The sequence below is a fragment of the Schistocerca gregaria genome, chromosome 4 (genome assembly GCF_023897955.1).
Source record: "Schistocerca gregaria isolate iqSchGreg1 chromosome 4, iqSchGreg1.2, whole genome shotgun sequence".
Classification (NCBI taxonomy): Eukaryota; Metazoa; Arthropoda; class Insecta; order Orthoptera; family Acrididae; genus Schistocerca; species Schistocerca gregaria.
In genome coordinates this window covers 280,601,303-280,619,156 of record NC_064923.1, presented here as the reverse complement: position 1 = coordinate 280,619,156, position 17,854 = coordinate 280,601,303, and the positions used below count along the sequence as shown (strand labels likewise).

The 17,854-nt window shown below is 42.4% G+C and overlaps 1 protein-coding gene and 1 non-coding gene across 3 annotated transcripts in view; one reads left to right on the top strand and one right to left on the bottom strand.

Moving 5' to 3' along the window:
- The window catches only part of LOC126365864 (uncharacterized), a 664,271-nt gene that overhangs the window by 410,638 nt on the left and 235,779 nt on the right, over positions 1 to 17,854 (bottom strand). The gene's annotated exons all lie outside the window — the stretch shown is intronic.
- Positions 7,432 to 7,506, top strand: Trnas-cga (transfer RNA serine (anticodon CGA)). The gene has a single exon. It is a non-coding gene; the product is annotated as a tRNA-Ser (tRNA).

The window sequence follows — 17,854 nt, the reverse complement described above, 5'->3', positions numbered from 1 at the left end:
TATTCGAGCCTTAGTCTCCCTCTACAGTTTTTATCCCCCATCCAGTATTACCTCACCTACAGAACTGACAATTCCTTAATGCATGAAGTTGTGTCCTCCTTTTAGTTAGATTGTGCCATAAATTTCTTTTTTCTCCAGTTCGCTCAGCACCTCCTCATTAATTACTCGATCTACCCATCTAATCTTCAGCATTATTTCCAGCACCACATTTCAAAATATTACATCATCTTTTTGAAGACTAAAAAAAAGTGATGTGTGAAAACAGAACCTGCAACTGAAGAAAAGATTGGTCAAACGTTTTGTGTGGATTGAAGTTTTATATGAGGCAGCGACATATACTATGAGGAAGAAACGCAAAAAGCAATTAGAAACCTCTGAGAGATGGGCATTGAGGAAGTGAGAAAAGATAAGAGGGGTGAATGGGAAGATCATAACTGAATCTTAAATAGGGGATTGAACCCGTATGTCAGGCAGTATTCTACAAGCTGCTCTGAGTGTGCAGGCCTCATGTAACAACCTTATTCGATATGGCTGTTTCATGTTTGTAGGGACGGTTCACGTCAGCGCAAACTCCTTTGGTACTGAGATATTTCAGTCAAAATATGTCTCTCTGAGCACGTATCCTAATGTATACAGCCATGATATTCAAATGTTCTATGGCTCCTTTTTTTGCTATTCGGTCCTGGTTTAGAACTATCCTCTTTTTCAATAGATTTATTATAGGGCAGGATCACTACAACAGATTTTGTTGATCGCCGATAACGATTTATTAACCAAACCATCTTCAGAGCTGTATGGGAAAAAAGGTCGAATATTCTACGTCAAAAGTTTAGAATAAATGTCAAGTCATAATTTCCTCTAAAATAGTAAGCAATATGCTATGTCCAATGCTGTGCTACTACTTGAGTAGTCTAAAAAATGTGGCAAATAGGTTCGCATCAACGGAATCCTTTACAAATGATTATTACTATACAATATAATTTTTTGTTTATTTTTGAAGCGCAAATTATATTCAAAAAGAGGTCACAATATCATCAGATGTATGTATAACTACAAACCAGAAATAAGACAGAACATTGTGGTTTTTAAGAACAAATGTTAACTGCCATTCTATTAAAGTGACATGAGTAAGAGACTTGTTTACAATCAGAAAAATGCAAACATGTGTAAAATTAAGTGGAATAGGTTATCTAGGATGCTTGTCTGAAAATATGATGGCAATCTGAAATGCAGGGCAGTTTAGTGATAATTTTAGAATGAAATCAGAAATAGCAGAATATGAAAGCTAAAAAAGGTTTGTAAAGTTAGAAAAACAGGACTCCAAAGACGTTTAATGTCTCACGTAGCGTAAGAGGTAATTACGTCGACGCTGGTGTAGTACAGCATTTGGACAGGAACAATAACTAGCCTATGATGTTCCAAAATGTTTTCTGCAGTCGAAATAAGCCGGGCATGCCGTTAGAAAATGTAAAGCTTCAATGTAAAGACGTCCCATCAGCTGCTTTGGATATATCAATTGTGATGCCTGCATATGTGCAATAGTCATCATGTGGTATTGTTCAGAGACAACGCTTTTTATAGATATTTACGCAGTCGCTATGACGGGAACGAATTCGCATGTATGGAAATCCCTAAAAAATTAGTTATTTCTAGATATTGGGCTACTTTATTCATAACTAGTTAGTTCAAAAATGTATTGTGTTTTTCGATTGCTGTCGCAGATTATCGACTTGGATGGGAACTCTCTGTAGATAGTCACCAAAATCAAACACCTAGGTTCCTGGCTAACAACAAAATGGTGTCACTGTGACAGGATAAAAACTAAAAATGGTACTGCACGGGTATCTTTTCAAAAACTTAGAGACCGGATAAGCAATTGCGACTTGCCGACTTGTGGAGCGCAGTATGTTATCGCCAGTGCTGTAAGGAATGGGACCTTTGAAAATTAAAATCCCATATTGAGGGCTGAATAACACTTAGGTGGTTTTTGTTCTACTGATTTTTATTAGGCCATCTTCAGATAACTACTAGCTATTGTTCACAAGGAGCTTGTGTTCTTACGAACCAAACATTCTAGACTAATATACAACGCACTTACATACGACCTTTAGTTGTGGTATTGTCTTTGGAATTGTCAATCGGGTCTTTGACTTTTTGTTCTGTAAGACTGTTCTTTAACTTAATAAATCACATTTTGTGGTTTGTCAGTACCATGTATGACAACAATTAGAATTATTTAGAATACACATTATTACAAAATTACAATTTTTTTGGTATTTGTTGTGAGCAGCCATACTGGACACTAATTGTTGGTTGTATAACAGCGATGTTTTCTTTGGGGGTTACATTTTGTTATTCGAAAAATTTGTGCATTAATATATATCAAATATTACATTGTTACAGTTGAGTGACAGTTAGGGATGTAAACACATAAGGGATATTACATTATATTGGGGTTTGAATTTGTTTAATTTTGGGACACTTGTGGTTAATAGTGGGTTTACTTTATTATGTAAAGTTTAAGAGTGGCGATGTGCTCAGTTGCAATTGGTCATTTAGAACCAGCTGGGGATTTAGAGCTAAGTGTCTGTTAGTTTCAAGTGCTTCTAGTAGGCTGAGTTTTCTGCCTTTATTGGCTATATGTAGCACTTCTGTGTGATATAAAAGAGAAAAGAATGGAAGACCAGCACGAATTAAAATGGTGCAAGCCAGGGATGACGTCTTACGCCCTACTGTTCAATCTAGCATGGAACAAGCACTCATGGAAATGACATAATGGGTCAGGAGTGAGATTGAAAGTATCGGTGAAAGGATATTAGTGACAAGCTTTAGTCAAACAGAACTATGATCTATGAAACTGATGAAGAATGACAGGACTTGTATAACGAAATGAACAATATAGTGAGCATAGAATGTGGACTAGGAGTAGGCCAAAGAAAGTCGAGAACTGTGAAACGCAGTGTAAACGGCATTTAGCGATAAACTTACTATCCAAAGTGGGCACCATACAGTAGACAAAATGAAACAATTTTGATATATTGCCCGCAAATTAACACATGATGCATAAGGAGAGGAAGATAAGAAATGAGGATAAGAAATGAGGATTTTCTCCACAGTGTCGTCACGTATATGACCACACTGACTAGAAGAAGCGATTAGATAAGACACGTGTAATGAACTCTATGGTAGTGGAGGGAGTTGTACAGGGCAAAAACTGTACGGGAAGACAGAGATTGGAATATGCGGATGTAACGGATACAAGTGCAGAGGGCAGTATCCAAACAATATTACAGCAGTATTTACATCATTTGCAGACTAATAATAATACCTACTACAAGTTGTATGTTTGTAAGTTGGGCAGTACCTCCAAGAATGTGTGGCAAGAGCTACCTATTAATGCTTACTTTCTCTTGGGCAGCAGATCAGTTATTGGAGTGTGGATTCATAGATGCAAAACGGTTAGTCTATACTGACAGGCATAGTTACATGCAGTTATGGCCATTCAGAAAATATAAAGTCATAATATTTGTGACTTGTCTGTAGGAAGACTGTTCGTAACAGAAGAAAACCAACCAACACTCCGATGTGTGTACATATTAAGATACCACATACAAAAGTATCAACACTTCACCTGTTACACCCTACATAAAACAGGTGAGATGACGAACTGGCACAGGAGAGAAAGTCATAAGGCTCACATCATATCAGTCAGCAGAATGATAACCAGGAAAAGATAGTGGAGTGGAATGTCATGTATGTATCCATACAAATACGATACCATTAACTGAAAAATTTGTGACAAACAAATCTATTAGCAGTAATGAAAGTTCATGCTAGCAGCTGATTCATGGTGGTACAATACGATTTTCGTAAGCATCTACATTCTTTGGGGCACCATCTACTGAAAATCCTTGTAGTGATATAGACAGTGAGAAGACTACTGTCTAATTTGGAAGGGCACACCTTCCGCGGAAATGGAAATTAAATGTAACAGCATCCTATGTCCGGAGTGCGGGCACACTTTCCAGATTTGCTCTGTACCCCAGTTAGTAACCCATCATTGAAATGAGACAAGCAAATCAATGGTTGATTTCCAATAGCAAAATACCAACAGCCCTTATTTTGGTTTTGTTTGTTTGGCAGCCAGTTTCGGCATTACATTGTGTCGTCTTCAGGCATGCTTATATTGAGTAATGCTCGTGTTGGAAACCAATGCAGCACTGTCGGTTGGTATCGTGAAGATTTCTTTTCCCACGGGCATATGCCTCTTTGGACTGTTGTCAGCAACCCAGTTGCTGGTATTTCACGATACCAACTGACAGTGCTGCATTGGTTTCTAACATGAGGGTTACTCGATATATGCATCCCTGAAGACGGCATAATGTAATGCCGAAACTGGTTGCCTAACAAATAAAAGCAAAATAACGGCTGTTGTCATTTTATTATTGGAAATAGATACTAGTTATCACCAGCAGACACACTGCACACTCACATCCGAATGGGGAGAAGAAGGCGACCGGGTGAAGTTCTGAGAACTGAACATGACCGATCGGCATCGTCAGCGCAGGTCGTAAAAGCTCGCTGCCGTTGGCGCCACCGCAGGCTCGTAAAGTGCAGCCAGGGGTCGCCCGCCGCCTACCGGAGAAGGGGGGAGCGAGGAGCTCGGGAAACCCTTTGTTGGTAATCGGCTCCGAGAGCCGAGACGGGCGCTTATTGAGAGTGAAAGCTTGGAAAGTGGCTTTCCGCCGCGGCGGTGGCCCCGCCGCTAAAGACCCTCACGTGAGAGAACCCACGTGCCCCCCCCCCCCCCCCCCCCACGCTGGGATCAGTGGGCTGACAAATTGCTTAGAAAACACCGCCACCACATGTATCGGAGTACAGCTCAAGCGCCTGCGATCTATATCAGTTTGTTGTACCAGAGGGTACCGAGTGTAAACAAAGAAGGGCAACCTTTAGCTTTACCATAAAGAATTCTCCAGCCACATATATAAATACCCAGATCCACATACACACTCTGGAAACCTCTGTAAAGTTTGTGGCACAGGATGTTTAGCGTGGTACCACATATATTTGGGATCGTTTCCATTCGAGTCGAATACGTAGTGAAACTTCCTGGCAGATTAAAATTGTGTGCAGGACAGAGACTTGAACTCGGGACCTTTGCCTTTTGGGGGCAAGTGCTCAGGATGAAGATGCATAACAGAAATTGCGTCGCGATTCAATACGTAAGTTTCCATGGCGGTTTCTCTCCGAGAAACTAGTGTGGCTATTGTCACAGCATGTAGCATCACATGGCGGCCCTCTAGCTGGACTCCGATGCAATACAATGCTACCCAAGCACGACTTTCTTTCAGGAGTGCTATTTCTGCAAGGTTCGTAGGAGAGCTTCAGTAAAGTTTGGAAGGTAGGAGGCGAGGTACTGGCGGAAGTAAAGCTGTGAGGACGGGGCGTGAGTCGTGCTTGGGTAGCTCAGTTTGTAAAGCACTTGCCCGTGAAAGGCAAAGGTCCCGAGTTCGAGTCTCGGTCCGGCATACAGTTTTAATCTGCCGGGAAGTTTCATATCAGCGCACACTTCTCTGCAGAATGAAAATCTCATTCTCGTATACGTTATGCTTAAATGCCTCTGTGTATGCTGTAGTTCATCTAATTTTGTATTTGCGGTCCCTACAGGGACAATATGTTGTGGGACACTCTTTCCAAATTTGCTCTGTATCCCAGTTAATAACCCACCACTCAAACGAGACAACCAAATTAATCATATTACTAGCGACGCATGGAAGGTACAGATGTAACTGACACAAACACCAATGATTGCAAATTCAGTAAGTACCTCTTCATTTCATTTCTGTATGGTGAATGTTTCTCTGCCAGCTGTGTCCACTGACTGACTGTGGGACCGTGAGGATCACAGGAGTGCAGCCGCAAGCAAGTCGTAAAAACGTTCCTCGCTGAAAGACAAAAACCCCGCCAGGAACACAGTCAGTGCATGAGCACTGTCAGAATAGTGTCCCACATTGCAATAAGAGCGTTGAAGAGGACAGTAGGTGACATTCGGCAGGTTGTAAACTCCCATTCCGAAGAGCACCATAAAACATTCTTAAAAGGTAGAGATCTGCAAGCGGATGCAAAAACTGTACTCAGGGTGAGAAGAATCTGTTGGAGCAAAGGGGGTCAGCAGCAAATGATGTTTTAACACTTTTACTGTCATACATTTCAAATTGATACGCAAGGTGACTACACTGGCAGGCCATGTGCATCAAATTAATACACATATTTCAGACCATGTGTACAAACTGATAAGCAAAAACATTATCACCACTGCCCGCCAAGACGTTGGATGCCGCCTGGTGGCGTTTCGGCCACGTGACGCGGTAACAAAACTAAGTGGAGCAGACACGGATAGGGGATCTCCCTAGCAAAGATGTGGTCTGCAAATAGGGAACCCATTGAGATAAGCTACTTTGACAAAGGTCAGATTATTATTATGCAGAGCCTGTGAACGAGTATCTCGAAAATCGCGAAGCTGGTCGAATGTTCATTTGCTAATGTCATGAGCATCTTCGGAAAGAGGTAGGAGGATTGGTAAACTACCATTAGGAGCTAAATTGTTGGACGTCCACGACTCTTCACATAACGTGGGGTACGTAGGCTTGCCTGCTCTCTAAAGTAGGATACATAGTGACCTGTGGCATCTCTGCCGAAAGAGTAGAATGGAGGTGCACGCACAAGTGTTTCGGAGCACACCATCTATCGTACATTGTTGTACATGGAGCTCTGCCGCAGACCACCCCTAAGAGTTCACATTTTGATCCAGCAGTATCGTCATTTACAATTGCAGAGGGCACGGGACCATCGGAATTCAACTGTCTATCAACGGAAACGTATAGGCTCCTTGGGTGAATCACATTTTTGATACAGTATGTTGGTGGCCACCTCTATAAACGCCTCATCAAGGTGAATGGAGGCTCGAAACGTGCAGCGCGCTACGGTCACAGACTGGTGGGAGCAGTATTATGCTATGGACACATTCTTCTGCGCTTACGTGGGACCTGTGCTAGTAATCGAAGACACACTGACAGTTGCGAACCACCTGCATTCCATCACGCTTGACGTCCTCACCGACGGCCGTGTCATTTTACAACATTATAATTGTTCAGAACCGTGAGACATTGGTTTGAGGGGCATTATAGTGAATCCACATTGATTTCTCGACGACAAAATTCGCCTGATGCAAATCCTATGGAACCCATCTGTGTCGCTATCAGACACCATCACCCTTACGCAAATCAGCAGCTTGTTTCCAGAATGAGATTTTCACTCTGCAGCGGAGTGTGCGCTGATATGAAAATTCGCAGAAGAGCTTCTGTAAAGTTTGGAAGGTAGGAGACGGATACTGGCAGAAGTAGAGCTGTGAGTACCAGACGTGAGTCGTGCTTCGGTAGCTCAGTTGGTAGAGCACTTGCCCGCGAAAGGCAAAGGTCCCGAGTTCGAGTCTCGGTCGGGCACACAGTTTTAATCTGCCAGGAAGTTTCAGGAGCTTGTTATTTAGGAGAAATACGTGACCTGTGCGTAGACATCTAATGCCATTCAACCTACCAACAAACTGTCGGATCCGTTATACACAGAATCTGTGACGTATTTCGTTCCATACATGGTCAAACCTGCAATTAAGCAGGTGGTCACAGTGTTTTAGCTCATCAGTGTATACTTGCCCAGGCCTTCTACAGAGGGCGTGCACTTTTGATTCCGAAATTCGTAGGCCTAATCCCCTCCATATTTGACATGTGATTACTTACAGGTTCTTCTCTAGATTAGCAGCTCTATGTAAGGGTTTTCTGAATGAAAAATCCCTGTGCTTAGAGTGTCTTTTCATTATTCTCACATGTAAAGTAAACCATACACTAGTGGCCATTAAAATTCCTACACCAAGAAGAAATGCAGATGATAAACGGCTATTCATTGGACAAATACATTGTACTAGACCTGACATGTGATTACATTTTCACGCAATTTGGGTGCATAGATCCTGAGAAATCAGTACCCACAACAACCACCTCTGGCCGTAATAACGGCCTTGATATGCCTGGGCATTGAATCAAACAGAACTTTGATGGCGTGTACAGGTACAGCTGCCCATGCAGCTTCAACACGATACCACAGTTCATCAAGAGTAGTGACTGGCGTATTGTGACGAGCCAGTCGCTCGGTCACAATTCACCAGACGTTTTCAGATGGTGAGAGAACTGGAGAATGTGCTGGTCAGGGCAGCAGTCGAACATTTTCTGTATCCAGAAAGGCCCGTACAGGACCTGCAACATGCGGTCGTGCATTATCCTGCTGAAATGTAGGGTTTCGCAGGGATCGAATGAAGGGTAGAGCCACGGGTCGTAACACATCTGAAATGTAACGTCCACTGTTCATAGTGCCGTCAGTGCGAACAAGAGGTAACCGAGACGTGTAACAAATGGCACCCCATACCATCACGCCGGGTGATAGGCGAGTATGGCGATGACGAAGACACGCTTCCAATGTGCGTTCACCGCGATGTCGCCAAACACGGATGCGACCATGATGAAGCTATAAACAGAACCTGGATTCATCCGAAACAATGACGTTTTGCCATTCGTGTACCCAGATTCGTCGTTGAGTACACAATCGCAGGCGCTCAGTCAGTTGCATATCACAGCATCTTCTTCCTGTCGGTTAAATTTCGCGTCTGTAGCACGTCATCTTCGTGGTGTAGCAATTTTAATGGCCAGTAGTGTATATCCCAACCTCTTAATTAATTCAAATTTGTCGTTATGTTTGCTGTGAATTTGCCAACCAAACTGTTGATTACAAATTCAGCATTTATATTATTTTTGCCCTGTTCCTCCAAAAATAAATGTCGTTCATCAGAAATATATATATATATATATATATATTTTTTTTTTTTTTTTTTTTTTTTTTTTTTTTGCGGTGGGGCCGGAGACTTGTGAGTGTATTTGTACAGGCGCTATGACTGGCCAAAACATGAAACCACCATCATAGTGGGGTGGTATTTCTGTTTTTTGCCGCATTCAAAGAGGGAAATGCGTTTTACTGGTTAATCACAGCAGATTCTTTAGAAGGGAGATTGTTGCAATTTTCATACATTTTCATTTGTCGGAACTTGGAGGGTCTACAACAATGGGCCAATGGGAATCCAATGCTGGCAGAATCAGCAATATTTTGAGAATGGGAGAAAATACACTCCTTCTATTGGACAGTCAGAGCAAGAGACGTTTTCGCCATAGAGCTGCAGAGAGGACAACCTCGTCTTCGAGCTGACCATACGTGCTGATGCTGAACTTATAACTCTAGCTGCCACAGCAGCCTTCGTCTGCACCTGAGACTTAGAACATAGTAAGCATGAGCCACATTAGCATATGTCATGTTGCGGGGAGAACGAACTCGCTTGTTTCGAGTTAGAGTTTTGCTTTTCTCAATTAATTCACGCTATCAGTGAGATGAATTCGACATGCACTTAGGTAAGGGAACTGATGCTGTTCTGAGAGCCTCAGCCCAAGCATTACGCTTCTCCACACATGAAGACGCCTGCCAGATACGGACCAGATCAACCCACGTGACGAAGATCGACATAAGCCTTAATGAAACATGTCGAACCACAGCTGGGTATATGAAACCTACGTCTCCTTACACAGAGCTATACAGAGCTGCTGGTCTTGCCAGCCCCAGCTCCCAAAGAACATCTCACGAATTCACAGAGAGACTCAGACAAGCCATTCATTATCGGCATCCTCTGTTTGTCATTGTGTGCGAGCATGGACGACTGAGATCCCGTAAAAGGGTTCTTAAACACGGCCGTTGAATAACTATCAGCTCACCTGACTAAGCATCAGGACAGGCAGAGTTTGGCGGCTCCAAAACTGGAATACATGGAGGACCGTGAACTGCGTAAGAACAGTGATGTCGCCAGTTCAACAATGGTTCAAGTTGCTCTAAGCACTATGGGACTTAACATCTGATGTCATCAGTCCCCTAGACTTAGAACTACTTAAACCTAACTAACCTAAAGACGTCACACACATCCATGCCCGAAGCACGATTCGAAACTGCGACCGTAACAGCAACACGATTCCGGACTTAAGCGCCTAGTACCGCTCGGTCACACGGGCGGCTATGGCGCCAGTGAAAACAAGCATGATCAGGTAGAGCCATGGTGAATGTCATCAAGTGCGACTGCGGTGCTGTGCAAGACATGGAGCACCTCCTGAGCTCTCCAAACTGTCCGTACTGATGCAACGTCGTCCATTTGTGGCTGGACAAGAATGAAGTCCTGAACGTGGCCCAACACTGGGCTGAAAAACAATGACTGGTTTCTGGACATGAAAAAGTAAGTAAAGTAAGATACTTATATGTAGTTTTCTGTGTCTCTTTTTAAATTTTTTAATTAATTAGGCTACCAATAGCAGTTTGCGTGGACATGGTTAATGTGGTTGTTTCCTCTCCAACTGCACTCACCTGTGCCAAGGTATTATCAAGTGTCTTTTACATTTCATTTTGACTATGGTACACCTGACAATTATTTGCCACAAAAGAATATGGAACTGAAAAAGGCCATACATTCTTCACTTAACAGTGGTTCTTAAATTTTGCAAGTATGCTTTCGTGGAATTACTGGTCTCTATCTTCAACAATTTCCAAATTCAGGTTTTTAAAAATTTTCATCACACTCTCTCGCGGGTCAGACAGATGTTGAAAGTTTCTAACCAAAATTGTATCCTTTTTCAATTCGTGAAAGTATCAATGATAAGATTGTTCCAAATTAACTGTTCAACAAACTAACGTTATCAGAGCAAGTTTATATCAAATAACTAATTTTATGCCATTGGACAACTGGCATTATTCAAGTCAAGATATAAGTTCATTAAGTAAACATCAGGGCCAAAAGTTAATTTTTCAGTACCATCTTGATGCCATTACACAAACAGCATTATTCTCTAAAACTTGATTGCTGAGTCAAATGCATGTTGCATTTCTGGCAAAATGGAGGAGTGCAAGAAACAAGTTCACAGACGCAGTCAGATGCAGGTTTGTTGAACAATTAATTTGGAACAATCTTATCACTGATACAATTTAAAAAAGAATACAATTTTGGTTAGATACTTTGAATGTGACCACTCATGCCACCTATCTTTGTATATATTCAATATCCTCTGCTGGCCCTATTTGGTACGGGTTCCACATACTTGAGCAACACACTAAGATGGTACTCTTTTGTACACTGACTACATTCTCCCAGTATCTTACTAATGAACCAAAGTCTCCCACCTGTCTGACCTACGACTGAGACTGTGCGATCACTGCATTTGATAACCCAACAAATTTCTACGCATCAGTATTTGTATCAGTTGTTTGATTCTAACAGTCAGTTATATTGTCATCATAGGATACTATTTTCTTCGGTTTGTCCGAAAGAACAGACACCACGAATTCATATATGTGCTTCGCCCAGATGGGCAATGGGTCCCCCTTTTTTTATGTGGATGCACAAATACGTCCGACCTCCTGCGGAATTCTTAGAATAGTGAGCATGGAGGAAAAGAAAAGCGACAGCGGAAAGGTGGAGTTCAGTGGGAGTGTGGGTCGGCTGTGAGGTGTGCTGAGATAGTGTGAGCAGTTGTGATAAGCACTGTGTCCCAGATGGCGCAGCAGGCACGGTAGCTCAGCGTGGTCGGTCAGAGAGCTGGCTGGTCTCTTTAGTAAAATAACATGAGTGAAGGGATCAACAACGAACTTCAACGGATGTCACGTGACGTCGGCTACAGATAAATACAAGGAACAATAACGAACAAAATGCAAAAAGGAAAGGAAGACGCAGTGGTTAACGCAACTGTTTAGAAAGCAGGAGATCCCAGGTTCGAATCCTGGTCGAGCACACATTTTCACTCGTCGCTGCTGATGTCGCACAAAGTCCTGATGCGACTGATATAAATTATCCCCCTTTTTCTGTTCCTTTCATACCCATCCTCCTTCAGTTAAATCGTAAGTTTAAATATATTTACAATCTTTGTCACTCTGAAACGTTATCGAGATCTGATTGAATGGTTCAGCAGCTTTCTTTCTTCTTCAGAAAGTATTTCATTATACACTGCTGGTCATCCTAAATGCAACACCAAGAAGCACTGGAAATATCACGACTAAATAGATTTGGGAGATAACACGGTGAACGAAGATCTGATGATCGAAAATACAGCCCTATGTGAAGTTACGAAGATGGTGAAATCAGTGTTGAGTGTTGCACTCCTGGCTATAATGGCTGCTACGTACCTCGGTATTCAATCAAAGAAGCTCTGGATGTATTGTTGGGTTAAAGCAATCCATGCTACTTCCACATATTGCCAAAGATGATCTGGTGTAGTAGCGGGTGGTGTATACCGGGACAGTCGTTCTATAATCATCTACCAGACGTCTTCAATAGGCGAAACATCGGGAGAAGAGGGACACAAAAGCAGCAGTTCAGTCCGATGGGCGACAAAGAAGTCTTGACCGTTGCATGCGATGCATGTGTTGCATTGTGGCCATCGGCAAACTCTGAAGGTATGGGAGGACAACAGCCGGCCGTTGTGGCCGAGCGGTTCTAGGCGTTTCAGTCTGGAACCGCGCGACCGCTACGGCCACACATTCAAATCCTGCTTCGGGCATGGATGTGTGTGTGTCCTTAGGTTAGTTAGGTTTAAGTTCTAGGGGACTGATGACCTCAGATGTTAAGTCCCATAGTGCTCAGAGCCAATTGAAAAATTTTTTGGGAGCACAACAGGCTCCGCCACTTCAGAGAAGTGATGATGATAAGGTCCCATACTCCAAGAAGCGTAGGGAACGATTCGGGAGACCCGCACCGTCGACTAGCCAAGGTCGTAGCGTAGGTGGTTTGCCTTTACCTTGCTCCGACCGTAATTGGGATGAATGATGATGATGAAGACAACACAACAACACCCAGTCATCTCAAGGCAGGGAAAAATCCCTGACACCGTCGGGAATGGAACCCGGGTCCCGGGCGCTGGAAGCGAGAACGCTATGCAAGACCATGAGCTGCAACGATGATTATTAGTGTACCGGCTATTCGTAATAGGGGAGGGGGGGGGGGGGGGGGCTCGCGAGTGGAATCCAGTAGCATCCCCTCTCATGATACCGGAAGCAGGACCAGTGTGGCGATGCATAAGGCAACAGTTCAACAGTCTCTCAACAGGGTGTCTGCGGACTCTAACCTGACCATCGTGGTGGTGCAGGCAGAAACGGAATTCCTCGGTAAAAAACAATGTCGTTCTATTCGGTTGTCCATGCCCGTCGTTCATCGTCTGTGGCGTTGACTTTAGTAAACGCAGCAGTGGACGCCTTGCGCACAGACCACTCTGCTGCGAACGACGACGAATGGAACGCGACGACACTGCTTGTTGTGCAACAGAGAGTATTTGTTGCGATATGGTTCGTGATGTGGCAGAGCGATCCATCATTGTCATTCTCACAATACGCTTATCATCACGTGTAACGGTGCAACGAGGTGGCTGCAATCGGTCTCGTCGGTCCGTCGTTCCCTTCTTTATCCAGCGATTACGGATCTGCATCATAGTTATTTGGTTCCGTCCGACACGATCACCTATTTTTCCGAAGGATAATCCGCAATCTCTATAGGCAGCTATTCTTCCTCGGTCGAACTCCGAAACGTGCTCGAGAGACACTCGCTGTTTTCTACGAGACATAATGAAGCTGTTTTCCCTAATCAACCGCACAAAAGAATAATTGCATTACGTCCACACGGCCATCTGTTCCCCCACTACACTGCGTTTGCGAGTCTCGCTCGTGATATGCGCCCGCGCTGAAATGCTAATCATTTGCAGCTCTCGTCCCCGCAAACATATGCTGCCAATTTCACCTTCGATGCTTCCTTCAAGGTTTTCCATTTCGGGTGGCCACCAGTGTAGATAACTGCATCATCTGCTTAATGTCTGACGTTGTCATTAATATTGTCTATCAGGTCACTAATATTGTCTGTCAGGTCACTAATATAAAACTTGTCCGTAGAGCGTTACGTGCAGTGCGCTAACTTGTGAGCGAGACAGGGATCGAATCCGCGCAGCCGGTGCACTGGCCAGTCTGAGCGCGGTTTTTTGGTGGTTTCCCACGCTCGTTAAGACAAGTGCTAGGCTTGTCGCCGCTTTCCACCTCAGAAAATACGGTACCAAACAGTTAAAATACGATGACACGCAGATCAAAGTTGACAAGTCAGTTACCTCCTTTACATAATGGCTGCGAAGTCAGGTGGGATACTGGCTGAAAAGTTAAAATGAATTTGGCAAAACGTGGGTACAGCGGAGACGCTAACAGATGAGGTAAACGTTTAACGAAAAGGGGGTTATTAATACCGAGCATGAGCAGCAAGGGTCCCAATACAATTCCCTCAGGGTACATCTGAAGCCTCTTCTACATTTGTCGATGACTAAGCATCAAACATAATATGCTGTATCCTTTACATCAGGAAATCCTCATCCCAGTCATAAATTTTAATCGATAATTGGAATTTAAGGAATACTGAATCCACCTGATTTTCTTGATCCACGGCTTTCAGGATGCCAAGCGAGAAAGGTACGAGGTGGTTTCAACATGACAGAAGTTTGAGAAATCCTTGCTGGTCGGCATAGAGGGATCACACTGTGCGATAATTCGTTATTTAGAAATCACTGTCGCACATCTGCAGACTCACAACACAGTATAGTTTTTTTAACGACCAGCTTTGTATTTGTACAAAAATAGAATAATTTTTGTAGGCATCGTTTGACCGTTTCTGTACTCCGTTATGTGCTAGGCAAGGAGTATAAACTGTATCATTAATATGATTCTCATAATCCATGTAGGAGCCCGTTAGTTCTTCAGCTGTTTCTGTAGATGGTTTGCTCGCTGTGTAGAGCAGATACCTTTGAGCCCTACCGGATGTTATAACAGCTACACAAACTCGCACGTGATATGTCTGGACGTCGGGCAGCATGCTATGATATTGCATTTCATCACTGAAAGTTTCTCATATATGGCTTTCATCTACTAAGGCATAAACTGTTTATATTTGTCTAGGGCTTGCTACTACTAGTTCATTTCGATTACGTCGAAAATTGGTTTCCTCTGTAGCTGACTCCACAGCGCTGCGCCTCTCTCCAGCATCAGCCGAGGGCGCTTCGCTTCCGTTACTATTCATACCAAATGCAACACGTTGAGCGCAACTGACTGAACAAATACTAATGTACCGGAACCCCTGCATGTAATACTGTTATACCATATGTATTGTATGTGACTCGTACAGTGTGTAATACTCACAATCATAGTTTGTTTCTCTTTTCGTGCAATGCAATCTTTATTCCAATAAGCATATGTTCCCAGATGAAAGTGTCTACACATAGAAAATCTCTATACATCCGTCATACAAAATGTATCTCTAAGAAGTTCCGGTGTGAAAAGATAGCGCTATAACACGGCTCTTCATAAGTCGTTTACTTTCCAATAAAAGACAAATAGTCGACTGTCTTGACTAAGTGAGTGCAATAACATTTTTCACAATTTCTTGAGATGCGCATTTCTCTTTCTTTCTTCACAGTCAGCACTGAGCTGAAATCCATTTTCACTTTTTCAGAATGTGTTACGAAATGCTAAGCGAGAATTTAAAGGAATTATCTTCAGAGAATATCAGAGTCCCTGGTTGAGAAACTTTAAAAAAATCTCGTAATATTTATATCCAGTTATAACACCCGACTGCAGTATGTATGTGTACATAAATACCGCCTAAACGAAATTCAAATAGGGTTATATAAGAGAAGTAAGGCTTAACGCAACCGATGTCTGCGTCTCAAATCTACAGCGCTGTATACAAGAACGCCAGTGACACTTTCCAAAGGAAAGTTAAAAATCCAAATGATAAATTTTTCTTTGTGTGTTGTCATGGCCATATTTTTTTTTTTTTTTTTTTTTTTTTTTTTTCCTTTCCACCAACTGGAAAGAGCGTGATATCGCGCACGACAGCAAATAAACTGTCAAATGCAACATACGCTTTTAGGAGTACAAAATCCTCAGTAAATAAATCGAGAAAGATTTGACACAACGACAAATTAAAAGAGACCAAATCTGTTGCAAGTTTGACGTATTTGAAAGTCTGAGTAAACGGAAAAGAAGTTGCCTTGATTGATGGTATGCGTCTCAATATTCAACTAAACCAGCAATACATATCTTCCTCAGTAGATACATGAGCTTTACTTTTGAAATAAAAAAAATAGTATCCAGAAAAAGGTAACTGTGATTCGCAATTATTAATTTTTATCTGTTTTTGGCATCACCGAATTTAACTTTTAATTTGATTACGTATATAATCCATGAAATGCATTTCCACGGGGCGAAACATATTTGCACACAGTTAATCAAACATCATTTATCAATTTGAATAAATTATTTGATCGTCTGATCACAATAATATTCCTCATTTTTAATGGAATGTAAAATATTTACAAATGAAAACTACTTTCCGCCACAGGTATGAATGTGTTATTACGCTTGTACTTTATAACGCAGATCTGTGTTTGCATCTTTCCACTGAACGCTTTATGGAAAGTGTTGCTGAATGAATGAGATGCATCTTCCAGTTAACAGCGTTTTTGGGGCATTGCAAAGTAGTGAGTGTATGTTTCATGGAATTTACAGAATTATGCCTATTTTTTGACGTAAAACAACTGCAGAGCTTGATGAATGTATAAAACCCACAGTAAGAACGACGATACTAGTAAGGACATTCATTTTATATATTAACTGAAATCAGGACCTCAGCCACTTACAGGCGTTCCTATGAATCTTCGGTGAATACTGAAAATTTGTGCCTCTCCGGGACTCGAAACCAGACGTTCCACTAATCTAGAACGGTTGACTTAAACGCTTTTTTTCGAGCTCGGGACCTTTTCCTTTCCACAGGCTAGTGTTTTGTTTTAATTTCTTTTACTAGGCAATTGCGTTTCTTTCTTTCGTCTTACATTTTTTCATAAAATATACAATTTAGAGCAAAGTAAAAAAAATTGCTGTTAAGATAGTTCGAACTACTGGCTATTCTATTATGTATTTGTTGTGTGTGACACTTAGCACTTTATTAGCAAACTATATAAAACAGATTACCATCAGACTGAGGCTACCCTGCCGGTAGTACAATATAAGAACGATGACAACTCGAAAACATCATTAAATTTAACGCTGTCTGGTCTTAACTTTCCACAGTGGGGTCTCGGGTATGTCTTCGCGGAATATATTCTTGTTCAGTTGTCCATTTAAAGATTCAAATCAGTGTCCACTAGCATCAGTTTCTCTTACTCGGTACTACCCAGTTGCGCGGACGATCCATTAATACAATGTTTACGCAATTAGCAAAGGCCCGATGACATCTGGAAATGTAGTAAAACAAAACACCTACAACCGTTCGTATGACGTCACTTATTGTATGGCTACCAGTTTAGGTGCTTCAATGCACAATCTTCAGGCCTGTATGCATAAACAGCTTACCAATCATGCAATACAAAGACAGATTAAAAGCAGAATGAAAATCAAGGACAAGATTCCACAAGAGAATTTTCCAGAATAAGATTTTCACTCTGCAGCGGAGTGTGCGCTTCAAGGTTCGCAGGAGAGCTTCTGTAACATTTGGAAGGTAGGAGACGAAATACCGGCAGAAGTAAAGCTGTGAGTACCGGGCCTGAGTCGTGCTTCAGTAGCTCAGATGGTAGAGCACTTGCCCGCGAAAGGCAAAGGTCCCGAGTTCGAGTCTCGGTCGGGCACACAGTTTTAATCTGCCAGG